The sequence below is a fragment of the Sinohyriopsis cumingii genome, chromosome 17, assembly GCF_028554795.1.
Source record: "Sinohyriopsis cumingii isolate HCF-2022 chromosome 17, ASM2855479v2, whole genome shotgun sequence".
Taxonomy (NCBI): Eukaryota; Metazoa; Mollusca; class Bivalvia; order Unionida; family Unionidae; genus Sinohyriopsis; species Sinohyriopsis cumingii.
In genome coordinates, this window is record NC_142977.1 from 24,298,100 (window position 1) to 24,311,580 (window position 13,481).

The window sequence follows — 13,481 nt, forward strand, 5'->3', positions numbered from 1 at the left end:
TGATTATTGGTTATTTTTAATTGAATTATCAGGGGTTAGCGCGAACGCAGACCCCCACACTAATAAATAACGACCCCGAGTCACCCACATTTGGGGTGATCGCAGGTTTCAGCCCAACCGAAGTGCAATGGAAAGGCCTCATCCTGGGGAAACCGCCTAGCTGATCACGGTACTCCCTGGTCCAGGTAAGTATGATTTCTTGACGTTTACTGACGTTTATCAACTGACATTTGTGTCTGGAGTAGGAAGTGTGCCTCTAAGTAATGAAAATAAATTAAAACGATTCAGGGCCATGGTACTGCTGATGTCTTAGTATTCCGAATAACTTTATAGCTTATGTTTCAACATTACAAAAGTAACTGAAATGTCTTCAAATAGTCCTTTATTTGCAATTTCAGTTTCTTTTACGGTGGATATATGCTATATAGGTTTGCTCGGACGGCAGGGGATAGTTTCGTATATTGGCCCCTGGCAAATTTCTTAACTTGAGGCAACGGTGCGTATTTTTCAGCTATTATGGTTTTTTAATTAAATATATGGATACATTTTTCAATTCCGCGTTTCGGGCTTGTCTTGTTCTTGAAACTGATATCAGCCATTGACCTCCCATAGTTACTTCACAGCAAGTCGACAGTGAAATAGCAATAGTCGTCTAGCAAGAACTATGGTCAATCACATCCAGCTGTTTAGTACACAATGCTTTCCCGAACTGTTACGTAGGGAAAGGGATTGTGTTTGCACTGGCAAGATCGCTTGGTGTCATAAATGAAAAATGCAGGTATAAATTTGAGGTTGCAGTGCATCAACCTCTTTTGCTATGAACCACTGCAAATCGACTTGTCAGGTCAAAGGAATACTACTATTTGTTTCCTCTGTTTTATTAAATTTGAAATCTTTGTGCCACTGATTGGCCAGCTACGCTTCGCCGTACTCCGAGTCTAGAAGCTTTGGATTGTTGAAAGTGCTGCTGATACAGAAGTAACTGGTGATGCAGATGATCTCTACAATGAGACTTATGATGAAGCTGTCACTGCTTTTGATAAGGACAACAAGCTTGCTGTATTAACGAAGTTGTTCCTGTTATTTGAAGATATTGTTTCTCTCTCTCTCTCTCTCTCTCTCTCTCTCTCTCTCTCTCTCTCTCTCTCTCTCTCTCTCTACTGCAGAGAAGTTCTGTGAAAATAAAACTTGATTTTCGTCGAATCCAGTAAGCATGTTTCCATTTATTTCTCTTTCTTTCTTTCTTTCTCTCACAAATATGCTGGATCGCTGTTACTCAAAGATATTTCACACGTTCGTTGTGAGATGGCTCTTTGAAAGTTGTTTGTTGTAGGGTTTAATGCCATTTTTCAGCACAAGATAGGCTATGCATGGCAGGCAATATAAATGGTGGAGGAAGAACCGGGGAGAAGAAAAATGAACGGAAAAAACTCCCGACCCATGATAACATACTGGCAAGCTTTCTCTGATAACCACATGGGCCAAATCCGAAACTCAAACACACGCAGACAGGTGAGATGGCCGCGATCCGGAATGGTGGGCTATTTAGACCACCCGGGGTACCCACCCCTTGAAAGAGCAGTGTAAGACATAATAACATTATCGATTGGCACGTGCTAATCAGAGACATCCAGACTAATTTTGTCATAAGCTTGAGATTATTGGTTATTTTTAATTGAATTATCAGGGGTTAGCGCGAACGCAGACCCCCACACTAATAAATAACGACCCCGAGTCACCCACATTTGGGGTGATCGCAGGTTTCAGCCCAACCGAAGTGCAATGGAAAGGCCTCATCCTGGGGAAACCGCCTAGCTGATCACGGTACTCCCTGGTCCAGGTAAGTATGATTTCTTGACGTTTACTGACGTTTATCAACTGACATTTGTGTCTGGAGTAGGAAGTGTGCCTCTAAGTAATGAAAATAAATTAAAACGATTCAGGGCCATGGTACTGCTGATGTCTTAGTATTCCGAATAACTTTATAGCTTATGTTTCAACATTACAAAAGTAACTGAAATGTCTTCAAATAGTCCTTTATTTGCAATTTCAGTTTCTTTTACGGTGGATATATGCTATATAGGTTTGCTCGGACGGCAGGGGATAGTTTCGTATATTGGCCCCTGGCAAATTTCTTAACTTGAGGCAACGGTGCGTATTTTTCAGCTATTATGGTTTTTTAATTAAATATATGGATACATTTTTCAATTCCGCGTTTCGGGCTTGTCTTGTTCTTGAAACTGATATCAGCCATTGACCTCCCATAGTTACTTCACAGCAAGTTGACAGTGAAATAGCAATAGTCGTCTAGCAAGAACTATGGTCAATCACATCCAGCTGTTTAGTACACAATGCTTTCCCGAACTGTTACGTAGGGAAAGGGATTGTGTTTGCACTGGCAAGATCGCTTGGTGTCATAAATGAAAAATGCAGGTATAAATTTGAGGTTGCAGTGCATCAACCTCTTTTGCTATGAACCACTGCAAATCGACTTGTCAGGTCAAAGAAATACTACTATTTGTTTCCTCTGTTTTATTAAATTTGAAATCTTTGTGCCACTGATTGGCCAGCTACGCTTCGCCGTACTCCGAGTCTAGAAGCTTTGGATTGTTGAAAGTGCTGCTGATACAGAAGTAACTGGTGATGCAGATGATCTCTACAATGAGACTTATGATGAAGCTGTCACTGCTTTTGATAAGGACAACAAGCTTGCTGTATTAACGAAGTTGTTCCTGTTATTTGAAGATATTGTTTCTCTCTCTCTCTCTCTCTCTCTCTCTACTGCAGAGAAGTTCTGTGAAAATAAAACTTGATTTTCGTCGAATCCAGTAAGCATGTTTCCATTTATTTCTCTTTCTTTCTTTCTTTCTCTCACAAATATGCTGGATCGCTGTTACTCAAAGATATTTCACACGTTCGTTGTGAGATGGCTCTTTGAAAGTTGTTTGTTGTAGGGTTTAATGCCATTTTTCAGCACAAGATAGGCTATGCATGGCAGGCAATATAAATGGTGGAGGAAGAACCCGGGAGAAGAAAAATGAACGGAAAGAACTCCCGACCCATGATAACATACTGGCAAGCTTTCTCTGATAACCACATGGGCCAAATCCGAAACTCAAACACACGCAGACAGGTGAGATGGCCGCGATCCGTAATGGTGGGCTATTTAGACCACCCGGGGTACCCACCCCTTGAAAGAGCAGTGTAAGAAATAATAACATTATCGATTGGCACGTGCTAATCAGAGACATCCAGACTAATTTTGTCATAAGCTTGAGATTATTGGTTATTTTTAATTGAATTATCAGGGGTTAGCGCGAACGCAGACCCCCACACTAATAAATAACGACCCCGAGTCACCCACATTTGGGGTGATCGCAGGTTTCAGCCCAACCGAAGTGCAATGGAAAGGCCTCATCCTGGGGAAACCGCCTAGCTGATCACGGTACTCCCTGGTCCAGGTAAGTATGATTTCTTGACGTTTACTGACGTTTATCAACTGACATTTGTGTCTGGAGTAGGAAGTGTGCCTCTAAGTAATGAAAATAAATTAAAACGATTCAGGGCCATGGTACTGCTGATGTCTTAGTATTCCGAATAACTTTATAGCTTATGTTTCAACATTACAAAAGTAACTGAAATGTCTTCAAATAGTCCTTTATTTGCAATTTCAGTTTCTTTTACGGTGGATATATGCTACATAGGTTTGCTCGGACGGCAGGGGATAGTTTCGTATATTGGCCCCTGGCAAATTTCTTAACTTGAGGCAACGGTGCGTATTTTTCAGCTATTATGGTTTTTTAATTAAATATATGGATACATTTTTCAATTCCGCGTTTCGGGCTTGTCTTGTTCTTGAAACTGATATCAGCCATTGACCTCCCATAGTTACTTCACAGCAAGTTGACAGTGAAATAGCAATAGTCGTCTAGCAAGAACTATGGTCAATCACATCCAGCTGTTTAGTACACAATGCTTTCCCGAACTGTTGCGTAGGGAAAGGGATTGTGTTTGCACTGGCAAGATCGCTTGGTGTCATAAATGAAAAATGCAGGTATAAATTTGAGGTTGCAGTGCATCAACCTCTTTTGCTATGAACCACTGCAAATCGACTTGTCAGGTCAAAGGAATACTACTATGTGTTTCCTCTGTTTTATTAAATTTGAAATCTTTGTGCCACTGATTGGCCAGCTACGCTTCGCCGTACTCCGAGTCTAGAAGCTTTGGATTGTTGAAAGTGCTGCTGATACAGAAGTAACTGGTGATGCAGATGATCTCTACAATGAGACTTATGATGAAGCTGTCACTGCTTTTGATAAGGACAACAAGCTTGCTGTATTAACGAAGTTGTTCCTGTTATTTGAAGATATTGTTTCTCTCTCTCTCTCTCTCTCTCTCTCTCTCTCTCTCTACTGCAGAGAAGTTCTGTGAAAATAAAACTTGATTTTCGTCGAATCCAGTAAGCATGTTTCCATTTATTTCTCTTTCTTTCTTTCTTTCTCTCACAAATATGCTGGATCGCTGTTACTCAAAGATATTTCACACGTTCGTTGTGAGATGGCTCTTTGAAAGTTGTTTGTTGTAGGGTTTAATGCCATTTTTCAGCACAAGATAGGCTATGCATGGCAGGCAATATAAATGGTGGAGGAAGAACCGGGGAGAAGAAAAATGAACGGAAAAAACTCCCGACCCATGATAACATACTGGCAAGCTTTCTCTGATAACCACATGGGCCAAATCCGAAACTCAAACACACGCAGACAGGTGAGATGGCCGCGATCCGTAATGGTGGGCTATTTAGACCACCCGGGGTACCCACCCCTTGAAAGAGCAGTGTAAGAAATAATAACATTATCGATTGGCACGTGCTAATCAGAGACATCCAGACTAATTTTGTCCTAAGCTTGTGATTATTGGTTATTTTTAATTGAATTATCAGGGGTTAGCGCGAACGCAGACCCCCACACTAATAAATAACGACCCCGAGTCACCCACATTTGGGGTGATCGCAGGTTTCAGCCCAACCGAAGTGCAATGGAAAGGCCTCATCCTGGGGAAACCGCCTAGCTGATCACGGTACTCCCTGGTCCAGGTAAGTATGATTTCTTGACGTTTACTGACGTTTATCAACTGACATTTGTGTCTGGAGTAGGAAGTGTGCCTCTAAGTAATGAAAATAAATTAAAACGATTCAGGGCCATGGTACTGCTGATGTCTTAGTATTCCGAATAACTTTATAGCTTATGTTTCAACATTACAAAAGTAACTGAAATGTCTTCAAATAGTCCTTTATTTGCAATTTCAGTTTCTTTTACGGTGGATATATGCTATATAGGTTTGCTCGGACGGCAGGGGATAGTTTCGTATATTGGCCCCTGGCAAATTTCTTAACTTGAGGCAACGGTGCGTATTTTTCAGCTATTATGGTTTTTTAATTAAATATATGGATACATTTTTCAATTCCGCGTTTCGGGCTTGTCTTGTTCTTGAAACTGATATCAGCCATTGACCTCCCATAGTTACTTCACAGCAAGTCGACAGTGAAATAGCAATAGTCGTCTAGCAAGAACTATGGTCAATCACATCCAGCTGTTTAGTACACAATGCTTTCCCGAACTGTTACGTAGGGAAAGGGATTGTGTTTGCACTGGCAAGATCGCTTGGTGTCATAAATGAAAAATGCAGGTATAAATTTGAGGTTGCAGTGCATCAACCTCTTTTGCTATGAACCACTGCAAATCGACTTGTCAGGTCAAAGGAATACTACTATTTGTTTCCTCTGTTTTATTAAATTTGAAATCTTTGTGCCACTGATTGGCCAGCTACGCTTCGCCGTACTCCGAGTCTAGAAGCTTTGGATTGTTGAAAGTGCTGCTGATACAGAAGTAACTGGTGATGCAGATGATCTCTACAATGAGACTTATGATGAAGCTGTCACTGCTTTTGATAAGGACAACAAGCTTGCTGTATTAACGAAGTTGTTCCTGTTATTTGAAGATATTGTTTCTCTCTCTCTCTCTCTCTCTCTCTCTCTCTCTCTCTCTCTCTCTCTCTACTGCAGAGAAGTTCTGTGAAAATAAAACTTGATTTTCGTCGAATCCAGTAAGCATGTTTCCATTTATTTCTCTTTCTTTCTTTCTTTCTCTCACAAATATGCTGGATCGCTGTTACTCAAAGATATTTCACACGTTCGTTGTGAGATGGCTCTTTGAAAGTTGTTTGTTGTAGGGTTTAATGCCATTTTTCAGCACAAGATAGGCTATGCATGGCAGGCAATATAAATGGTGGAGGAAGAACCGGGGAGAAGAAAAATGAACGGAAAAAACTCCCGACCCATGATAACATACTGGCAAGCTTTCTCTGATAACCACATGGGCCAAATCCGAAACTCAAACACACGCAGACAGGTGAGATGGCCGCGATCCGGAATGGTGGGCTATTTAGACCACCCGGGGTACCCACCCCTTGAAAGAGCAGTGTAAGACATAATAACATTATCGATTGGCACGTGCTAATCAGAGACATCCAGACTAATTTTGTCATAAGCTTGAGATTATTGGTTATTTTTAATTGAATTATCAGGGGTTAGCGCGAACGCAGACCCCCACACTAATAAATAACGACCCCGAGTCACCCACATTTGGGGTGATCGCAGGTTTCAGCCCAACCGAAGTGCAATGGAAAGGCCTCATCCTGGGGAAACCGCCTAGCTGATCACGGTACTCCCTGGTCCAGGTAAGTATGATTTCTTGACGTTTACTGACGTTTATCAACTGACATTTGTGTCTGGAGTAGGAAGTGTGCCTCTAAGTAATGAAAATAAATTAAAACGATTCAGGGCCATGGTACTGCTGATGTCTTAGTATTCCGAATAACTTTATAGCTTATGTTTCAACATTACAAAAGTAACTGAAATGTCTTCAAATAGTCCTTTATTTGCAATTTCAGTTTCTTTTACGGTGGATATATGCTATATAGGTTTGCTCGGACGGCAGGGGATAGTTTCGTATATTGGCCCCTGGCAAATTTCTTAACTTGAGGCAACGGTGCGTATTTTTCAGCTATTATGGTTTTTTAATTAAATATATGGATACATTTTTCAATTCCGCGTTTCGGGCTTGTCTTGTTCTTGAAACTGATATCAGCCATTGACCTCCCATAGTTACTTCACAGCAAGTTGACAGTGAAATAGCAATAGTCGTCTAGCAAGAACTATGGTCAATCACATCCAGCTGTTTAGTACACAATGCTTTCCCGAACTGTTACGTAGGGAAAGGGATTGTGTTTGCACTGGCAAGATCGCTTGGTGTCATAAATGAAAAATGCAGGTATAAATTTGAGGTTGCAGTGCATCAACCTCTTTTGCTATGAACCACTGCAAATCGACTTGTCAGGTCAAAGGAATACTACTATTTGTTTCCTCTGTTTTATTAAATTTGAAATCTTTGTGCCACTGATTGGCCAGCTACGCTTCGCCGTACTCCGAGTCTAGAAGCTTTGGATTGTTGAAAGTGCTGCTGATACAGAAGTAACTGGTGATGCAGATGATCTCTACAATGAGACTTATGATGAAGCTGTCACTGCTTTTGATAAGGACAACAAGCTTGCTGTATTAACGAAGTTGTTCCTGTTATTTGAAGATATTGTTTCTCTCTCTCTCTCTCTCTCTCTCTCTCTCTCTCTCTCTCTCTCTCTCTACTGCAGAGAAGTTCTGTGAAAATAAAACTTGATTTTCGTCGAATCCAGTAAGCATGTTTCCATTTATTTCTCTTTCTTTCTTTCTTTCTCTCACAAATATGCTGGATCGCTGTTACTCAAAGATATTTCACACGTTCGTTGTGAGATGGCTCTTTGAAAGTTGTTTGTTGTAGGGTTTAATGCCATTTTTCAGCACAAGATAGGCTATGCATGGCAGGCAATATAAATGGTGGAGGAAGAACCGGGGAGAAGAAAAATGAACGGAAAAAACTCCCGACCCATGATAACATACTGGCAAGCTTTCTCTGATAACCACATGGGCCAAATCCGAAACTCAAACACACGCAGACAGGTGAGATGGCCGCGATCCGGAATGGTGGGCTATTTAGACCACCCGGGGTACCCACCCCTTGAAAGAGCAGTGTAAGACATAATAACATTATCGATTGGCACGTGCTAATCAGAGACATCCAGACTAATTTTGTCATAAGCTTGAGATTATTGGTTATTTTTAATTGAATTATCAGGGGTTAGCGCGAACGCAGACCCCCACACTAATAAATAACGACCCCGAGTCACCCACATTTGGGGTGATCGCAGGTTTCAGCCCAACCGAAGTGCAATGGAAAGGCCTCATCCTGGGGAAACCGCCTAGCTGATCACGGTACTCCCTGGTCCAGGTAAGTATGATTTCTTGACGTTTACTGACGTTTATCAACTGACATTTGTGTCTGGAGTAGGAAGTGTGCCTCTAAGTAATGAAAATAAATTAAAACGATTCAGGGCCATGGTACTGCTGATGTCTTAGTATTCCGAATAACTTTATAGCTTATGTTTCAACATTACAAAAGTAACTGAAATGTCTTCAAATAGTCCTTTATTTGCAATTTCAGTTTCTTTTACGGTGGATATATGCTATATAGGTTTGCTCGGACGGCAGGGGATAGTTTCGTATATTGGCCCCTGGCAAATTTCTTAACTTGAGGCAACGGTGCGTATTTTTCAGCTATTATGGTTTTTTAATTAAATATATGGATACATTTTTCAATTCCGCGTTTCGGGCTTGTCTTGTTCTTGAAACTGATATCAGCCATTGACCTCCCATAGTTACTTCACAGCAAGTTGACAGTGAAATAGCAATAGTCGTCTAGCAAGAACTATGGTCAATCACATCCAGCTGTTTAGTACACAATGCTTTCCCGAACTGTTACGTAGGGAAAGGGATTGTGTTTGCACTGGCAAGATCGCTTGGTGTCATAAATGAAAAATGCAGGTATAAATTTGAGGTTGCAGTGCATCAACCTCTTTTGCTATGAACCACTGCAAATCGACTTGTCAGGTCAAAGGAATACTACTATTTGTTTCCTCTGTTTTATTAAATTTGAAATCTTTGTGCCACTGATTGGCCAGCTACGCTTCGCCGTACTCCGAGTCTAGAAGCTTTGGATTGTTGAAAGTGCTGCTGATACAGAAGTAACTGGTGATGCAGATGATCTCTACAATGAGACTTATGATGAAGCTGTCACTGCTTTTGATAAGGACAACAAGCTTGCTGTATTAACGAAGTTGTTCCTGTTATTTGAAGATATTGTTTCTCTCTCTCTCTCTCTCTCTCTCTCTCTCTCTCTCTCTCTCTCTCTCTCTACTGCAGAGAAGTTCTGTGAAAATAAAACTTGATTTTCGTCGAATCCAGTAAGCATGTTTCCATTTATTTCTCTTTCTTTCTTTCTTTCTCTCACAAATATGCTGGATCGCTGTTACTCAAAGATATTTCACACGTTCGTTGTGAGATGGCTCTTTGAAAGTTGTTTGTTGTAGGGTTTAATGCCATTTTTCAGCACAAGATAGGCTATGCATGGCAGGCAATATAAATGGTGGAGGAAGAACCGGGGAGAAGAAAAATGAACGGAAAAAACTCCCGACCCATGATAACATACTGGCAAGCTTTCTCTGATAACCACATGGGCCAAATCCGAAACTCAAACACACGCAGACAGGTGAGATGGCCGCGATCCGTAATGGTGGGCTATTTAGACCACCCGGGGTACCCACCCCTTGAAAGAGCAGTGTAAGAAATAATAACATTATCGATTGGCACGTGCTAATCAGAGACATCCAGACTAATTTTGTCATAAGCTTGAGATTATTGGTTATTTTTAATTGAATTATCAGGGGTTAGCGCGAACGCAGACCCCCACACTAATAAATAACGACCCCGAGTCACCCACATTTGGGGTGATCGCAGGTTTCAGCCCAACCGAAGTGCAATGGAAAGGCCTCATCCTGGGGAAACCGCCTAGCTGATCACGGTACTCCCTGGTCCAGGTAAGTATGATTTCTTGACGTTTACTGACGTTTATCAACTGACATTTGTGTCTGGAGTAGGAAGTGTGCCTCTAAGTAATGAAAATAAATTAAAACGATTCAGGGCCATGGTACTGCTGATGTCTTAGTATTCCGAATAACTTTATAGCTTATGTTTCAACATTACAAAAGTAACTGAAATGTCTTCAAATAGTCCTTTATTTGCAATTTCAGTTTCTTTTACGGTGGATATATGCTATATAGGTTTGCTCGGACGGCAGGGGATAGTTTCGTATATTGGCCCCTGGCAAATTTCTTAACTTGAGGCAACGGTGCGTATTTTTCAGCTATTATGGTTTTTTAATTAAATATATGGATACATTTTTCAATTCCGCGTTTCGGGCTTGTCTTGTTCTTGAAACTGATATCAGCCATTGACCTCCCATAGTTACTTCACAGCAAGTTGACAGTGAAATAGCAATAGTCGTCTAGCAAGAACTATGGTCAATCACATCCAGCTGTTTAGTACACAATGCTTTCCCGAACTGTTACGTAGGGAAAGGGATTGTGTTTGCACTGGCAAGATCGCTTGGTGTCATAAATGAAAAATGCAGGTATAAATTTGAGGTTGCAGTGCATCAACCTCTTTTGCTATGAACCACTGCAAATCGACTTGTCAGGTCAAAGGAATACTACTATTTGTTTCCTCTGTTTTATTAAATTTGAAATCTTTGTGCCACTGATTGGCCAGCTACGCTTCGCCGTACTCCGAGTCTAGAAGCTTTGGATTGTTGAAAGTGCTGCTGATACAGAAGTAACTGGTGATGCAGATGATCTCTACAATGAGACTTATGATGAAGCTGTCACTGCTTTTGATAAGGACAACAAGCTTGCTGTATTAACGAAGTTGTTCCTGTTATTTGAAGATATTGTTTCTCTCTCTCTCTCTCTCTCTCTCTCTCTCTCTCTCTCTCTCTCTCTCTCTCTCTCTCTCTCTACTGCAGAGAAGTTCTGTGAAAATAAAACTTGATTTTCGTCGAATCCAGTAAGCATGTTTCCATTTATTTCTCTTTCTTTCTTTCTTTCTCTCACAAATATGCTGGATCGCTGTTACTCAAAGATATTTCACACGTTCGTTGTGAGATGGCTCTTTGAAAGTTGTTTGTTGTAGGGTTTAATGCCATTTTTCAGCACAAGATAGGCTATGCATGGCAGGCAATATAAATGGTGGAGGAAGAACCGGGGAGAAGAAAAATGAACGGAAAAAACTCCCGACCCATGATAACATACTGGCAAGCTTTCTCTGATAACCACATGGGCCAAATCCGAAACTCAAACACACGCAGACAGGTGAGATGGCCGCGATCCGTAATGGTGGGCTATTTAGACCACCCGGGGTACCCACCCCTTGAAAGAGCAGTGTAAGAAATAATAACATTATCGATTGGCACGTGCTAATCAGAGACATCCAGACTAATTTTGTCATAAGCTTGAGATTATTGGTTATTTTTAATTGAATTATCAGGGGTTAGCGCGAACGCAGACCCCCACACTAATAAATAACGACCCCGAGTCACCCACATTTGGGGTGATCGCAGGTTTCAGCCCAACCGAAGTGCAATGGAAAGGCCTCATCCTGGGGAAACCGCCTAGCTGATCACGGTACTCCCTGGTCCAGGTAAGTATGATTTCTTGACGTTTACTGACGTTTATCAACTGACATTTGTGTCTGGAGTAGGAAGTGTGCCTCTAAGTAATGAAAATAAATTAAAACGATTCAGGGCCATGGTACTGCTGATGTCTTAGTATTCCGAATAACTTTATAGCTTATGTTTCAACATTACAAAAGTAACTGAAATGTCTTCAAATAGTCCTTTATTTGCAATTTCAGTTTCTTTTACGGTGGATATATGCTATATAGGTTTGCTCGGACGGCAGGGGATAGTTTCGTATATTGGCCCCTGGCAAATTTCTTAACTTGAGGCAACGGTGCGTATTTTTCAGCTATTATGGTTTTTTAATTAAATATATGGATACATTTTTCAATTCCGCGTTTCGGGCTTGTCTTGTTCTTGAAACTGATATCAGCCATTGACCTCCCATAGTTACTTCACAGCAAGTTGACAGTGAAATAGCAATAGTCGTCTAGCAAGAACTATGGTCAATCACATCCAGCTGTTTAGTACACAATGCTTTCCCGAACTGTTACGTAGGGAAAGGGATTGTGTTTGCACTGGCAAGATCGCTTGGTGTCATAAATGAAAAATGCAGGTATAAATTTGAGGTTGCAGTGCATCAACCTCTTTTGCTATGAACCACTGCAAATCGACTTGTCAGGTCAAAGGAATACTACTATTTGTTTCCTCTGTTTTATTAAATTTGAAATCTTTGTGCCACTGATTGGCCAGCTACGCTTCGCCGTACTCCGAGTCTAGAAGCTTTGGATTGTTGAAAGTGCTGCTGATACAGAAGTAACTGGTGATGCAGATGATCTCTACAATGAGACTTATGATGAAGCTGTCACTGCTTTTGATAAGGACAACAAGCTTGCTGTATTAACGAAGTTGTTCCTGTTATTTGAAGATATTGTTTCTCTCTCTCTCTCTCTCTCTCTCTCTCTCTCTCTCTCTCTCTCTCTCTCTCTCTCTACTGCAGAGAAGTTCTGTGAAAATAAAACTTGATTTTCGTCGAATCCAGTAAGCATGTTTCCATTTATTTCTCTTTCTTTCTTTCTTTCTCTCACAAATATGCTGGATCGCTGTTACTCAAAGATATTTCACACGTTCGTTGTGAGATGGCTCTTTGAAAGTTGTTTGTTGTAGGGTTTAATGCCATTTTTCAGCACAAGATAGGCTATGCATGGCAGGCAATATAAATGGTGGAGGAAGAACCGGGGAGAAGAAAAATGAACGGAAAAAACTCCCGACCCATGATAACATACTGGCAAGCTTTCTCTGATAACCACATGGGCCAAATCCGAAACTCAAACACACGCAGACAGGTGAGATGGCCGCGATCCGTAATGGTGGGCTATTTAGACCACCCGGGGTACCCACCCCTTGAAAGAGCAGTGTAAGAAATAATAACATTATCGATTGGCACGTGCTAATCAGAGACATCCAGACTAATTTTGTCATAAGCTTGAGATTATTGGTTATTTTTAATTGAATTATCAGGGGTTAGCGCGAACGCAGACCCCCACACTAATAAATAACGACCCCGAGTCACCCACATTTGGGGTGATCGCAGGTTTCAGCCCAACCGAAGTGCAATGGAAAGGCCTCATCCTGGGGAAACCGCCTAGCTGATCACGGTACTCCCTGGTCCAGGTAAGTATGATTTCTTGACGTTTACTGACGTTTATCAACTGACATTTGTGTCTGGAGTAGGAAGTGTGCCTCTAAGTAATGAAAATAAATTAAAACGATTCAGGGCCATGGTACTGCTGATGTCTTAGTATTCCGAATAACTTTATAGCT

At 41.2% G+C, this 13,481-nt stretch overlaps 9 non-coding genes across 9 annotated transcripts; all 9 read right to left on the bottom strand.

The window, feature by feature from the left end:
* Window positions 1–29: 29 nt before the first annotated feature.
* Window positions 30–193, bottom strand: LOC149778118 (U1 spliceosomal RNA). The gene has a single exon (XR_016415804.1). It is a non-coding gene; the product is annotated as a U1 spliceosomal RNA (small nuclear RNA).
* Window positions 194–1,684: 1,491 nt separating this feature from the next.
* On the bottom strand, window positions 1,685–1,848 carry LOC149778119 (U1 spliceosomal RNA). The gene has a single exon (XR_016415805.1). It is a non-coding gene; the product is annotated as a U1 spliceosomal RNA (small nuclear RNA).
* A 1,457-nt stretch (window positions 1,849–3,305) lies between these two features.
* Window positions 3,306–3,469, bottom strand: LOC149778120 (U1 spliceosomal RNA). The gene has a single exon (XR_016415806.1). It is a non-coding gene; the product is annotated as a U1 spliceosomal RNA (small nuclear RNA).
* Window positions 3,470–4,936: 1,467 nt separating this feature from the next.
* On the bottom strand, window positions 4,937–5,100 carry LOC149778121 (U1 spliceosomal RNA). Its single transcript, XR_016415807.1, has one exon. It is a non-coding gene; the product is annotated as a U1 spliceosomal RNA (small nuclear RNA).
* A 1,479-nt stretch (window positions 5,101–6,579) lies between these two features.
* LOC149778122 (U1 spliceosomal RNA) lies at window positions 6,580–6,743 on the bottom strand. Its single transcript, XR_016415808.1, has one exon. It is a non-coding gene; the product is annotated as a U1 spliceosomal RNA (small nuclear RNA).
* Window positions 6,744–8,222: 1,479 nt separating this feature from the next.
* Window positions 8,223–8,386, bottom strand: LOC149778123 (U1 spliceosomal RNA). The gene has a single exon (XR_016415809.1). It is a non-coding gene; the product is annotated as a U1 spliceosomal RNA (small nuclear RNA).
* A 1,481-nt stretch (window positions 8,387–9,867) lies between these two features.
* Window positions 9,868–10,031, bottom strand: LOC149778124 (U1 spliceosomal RNA). The gene has a single exon (XR_016415811.1). It is a non-coding gene; the product is annotated as a U1 spliceosomal RNA (small nuclear RNA).
* Window positions 10,032–11,524: 1,493 nt separating this feature from the next.
* LOC149778125 (U1 spliceosomal RNA) lies at window positions 11,525–11,688 on the bottom strand. Its single transcript, XR_016415812.1, has one exon. It is a non-coding gene; the product is annotated as a U1 spliceosomal RNA (small nuclear RNA).
* A 1,487-nt stretch (window positions 11,689–13,175) lies between these two features.
* On the bottom strand, window positions 13,176–13,339 carry LOC149778126 (U1 spliceosomal RNA). Its single transcript, XR_016415813.1, has one exon. It is a non-coding gene; the product is annotated as a U1 spliceosomal RNA (small nuclear RNA).
* Between the last annotated feature and the right edge of the window lie 142 nt (window positions 13,340–13,481).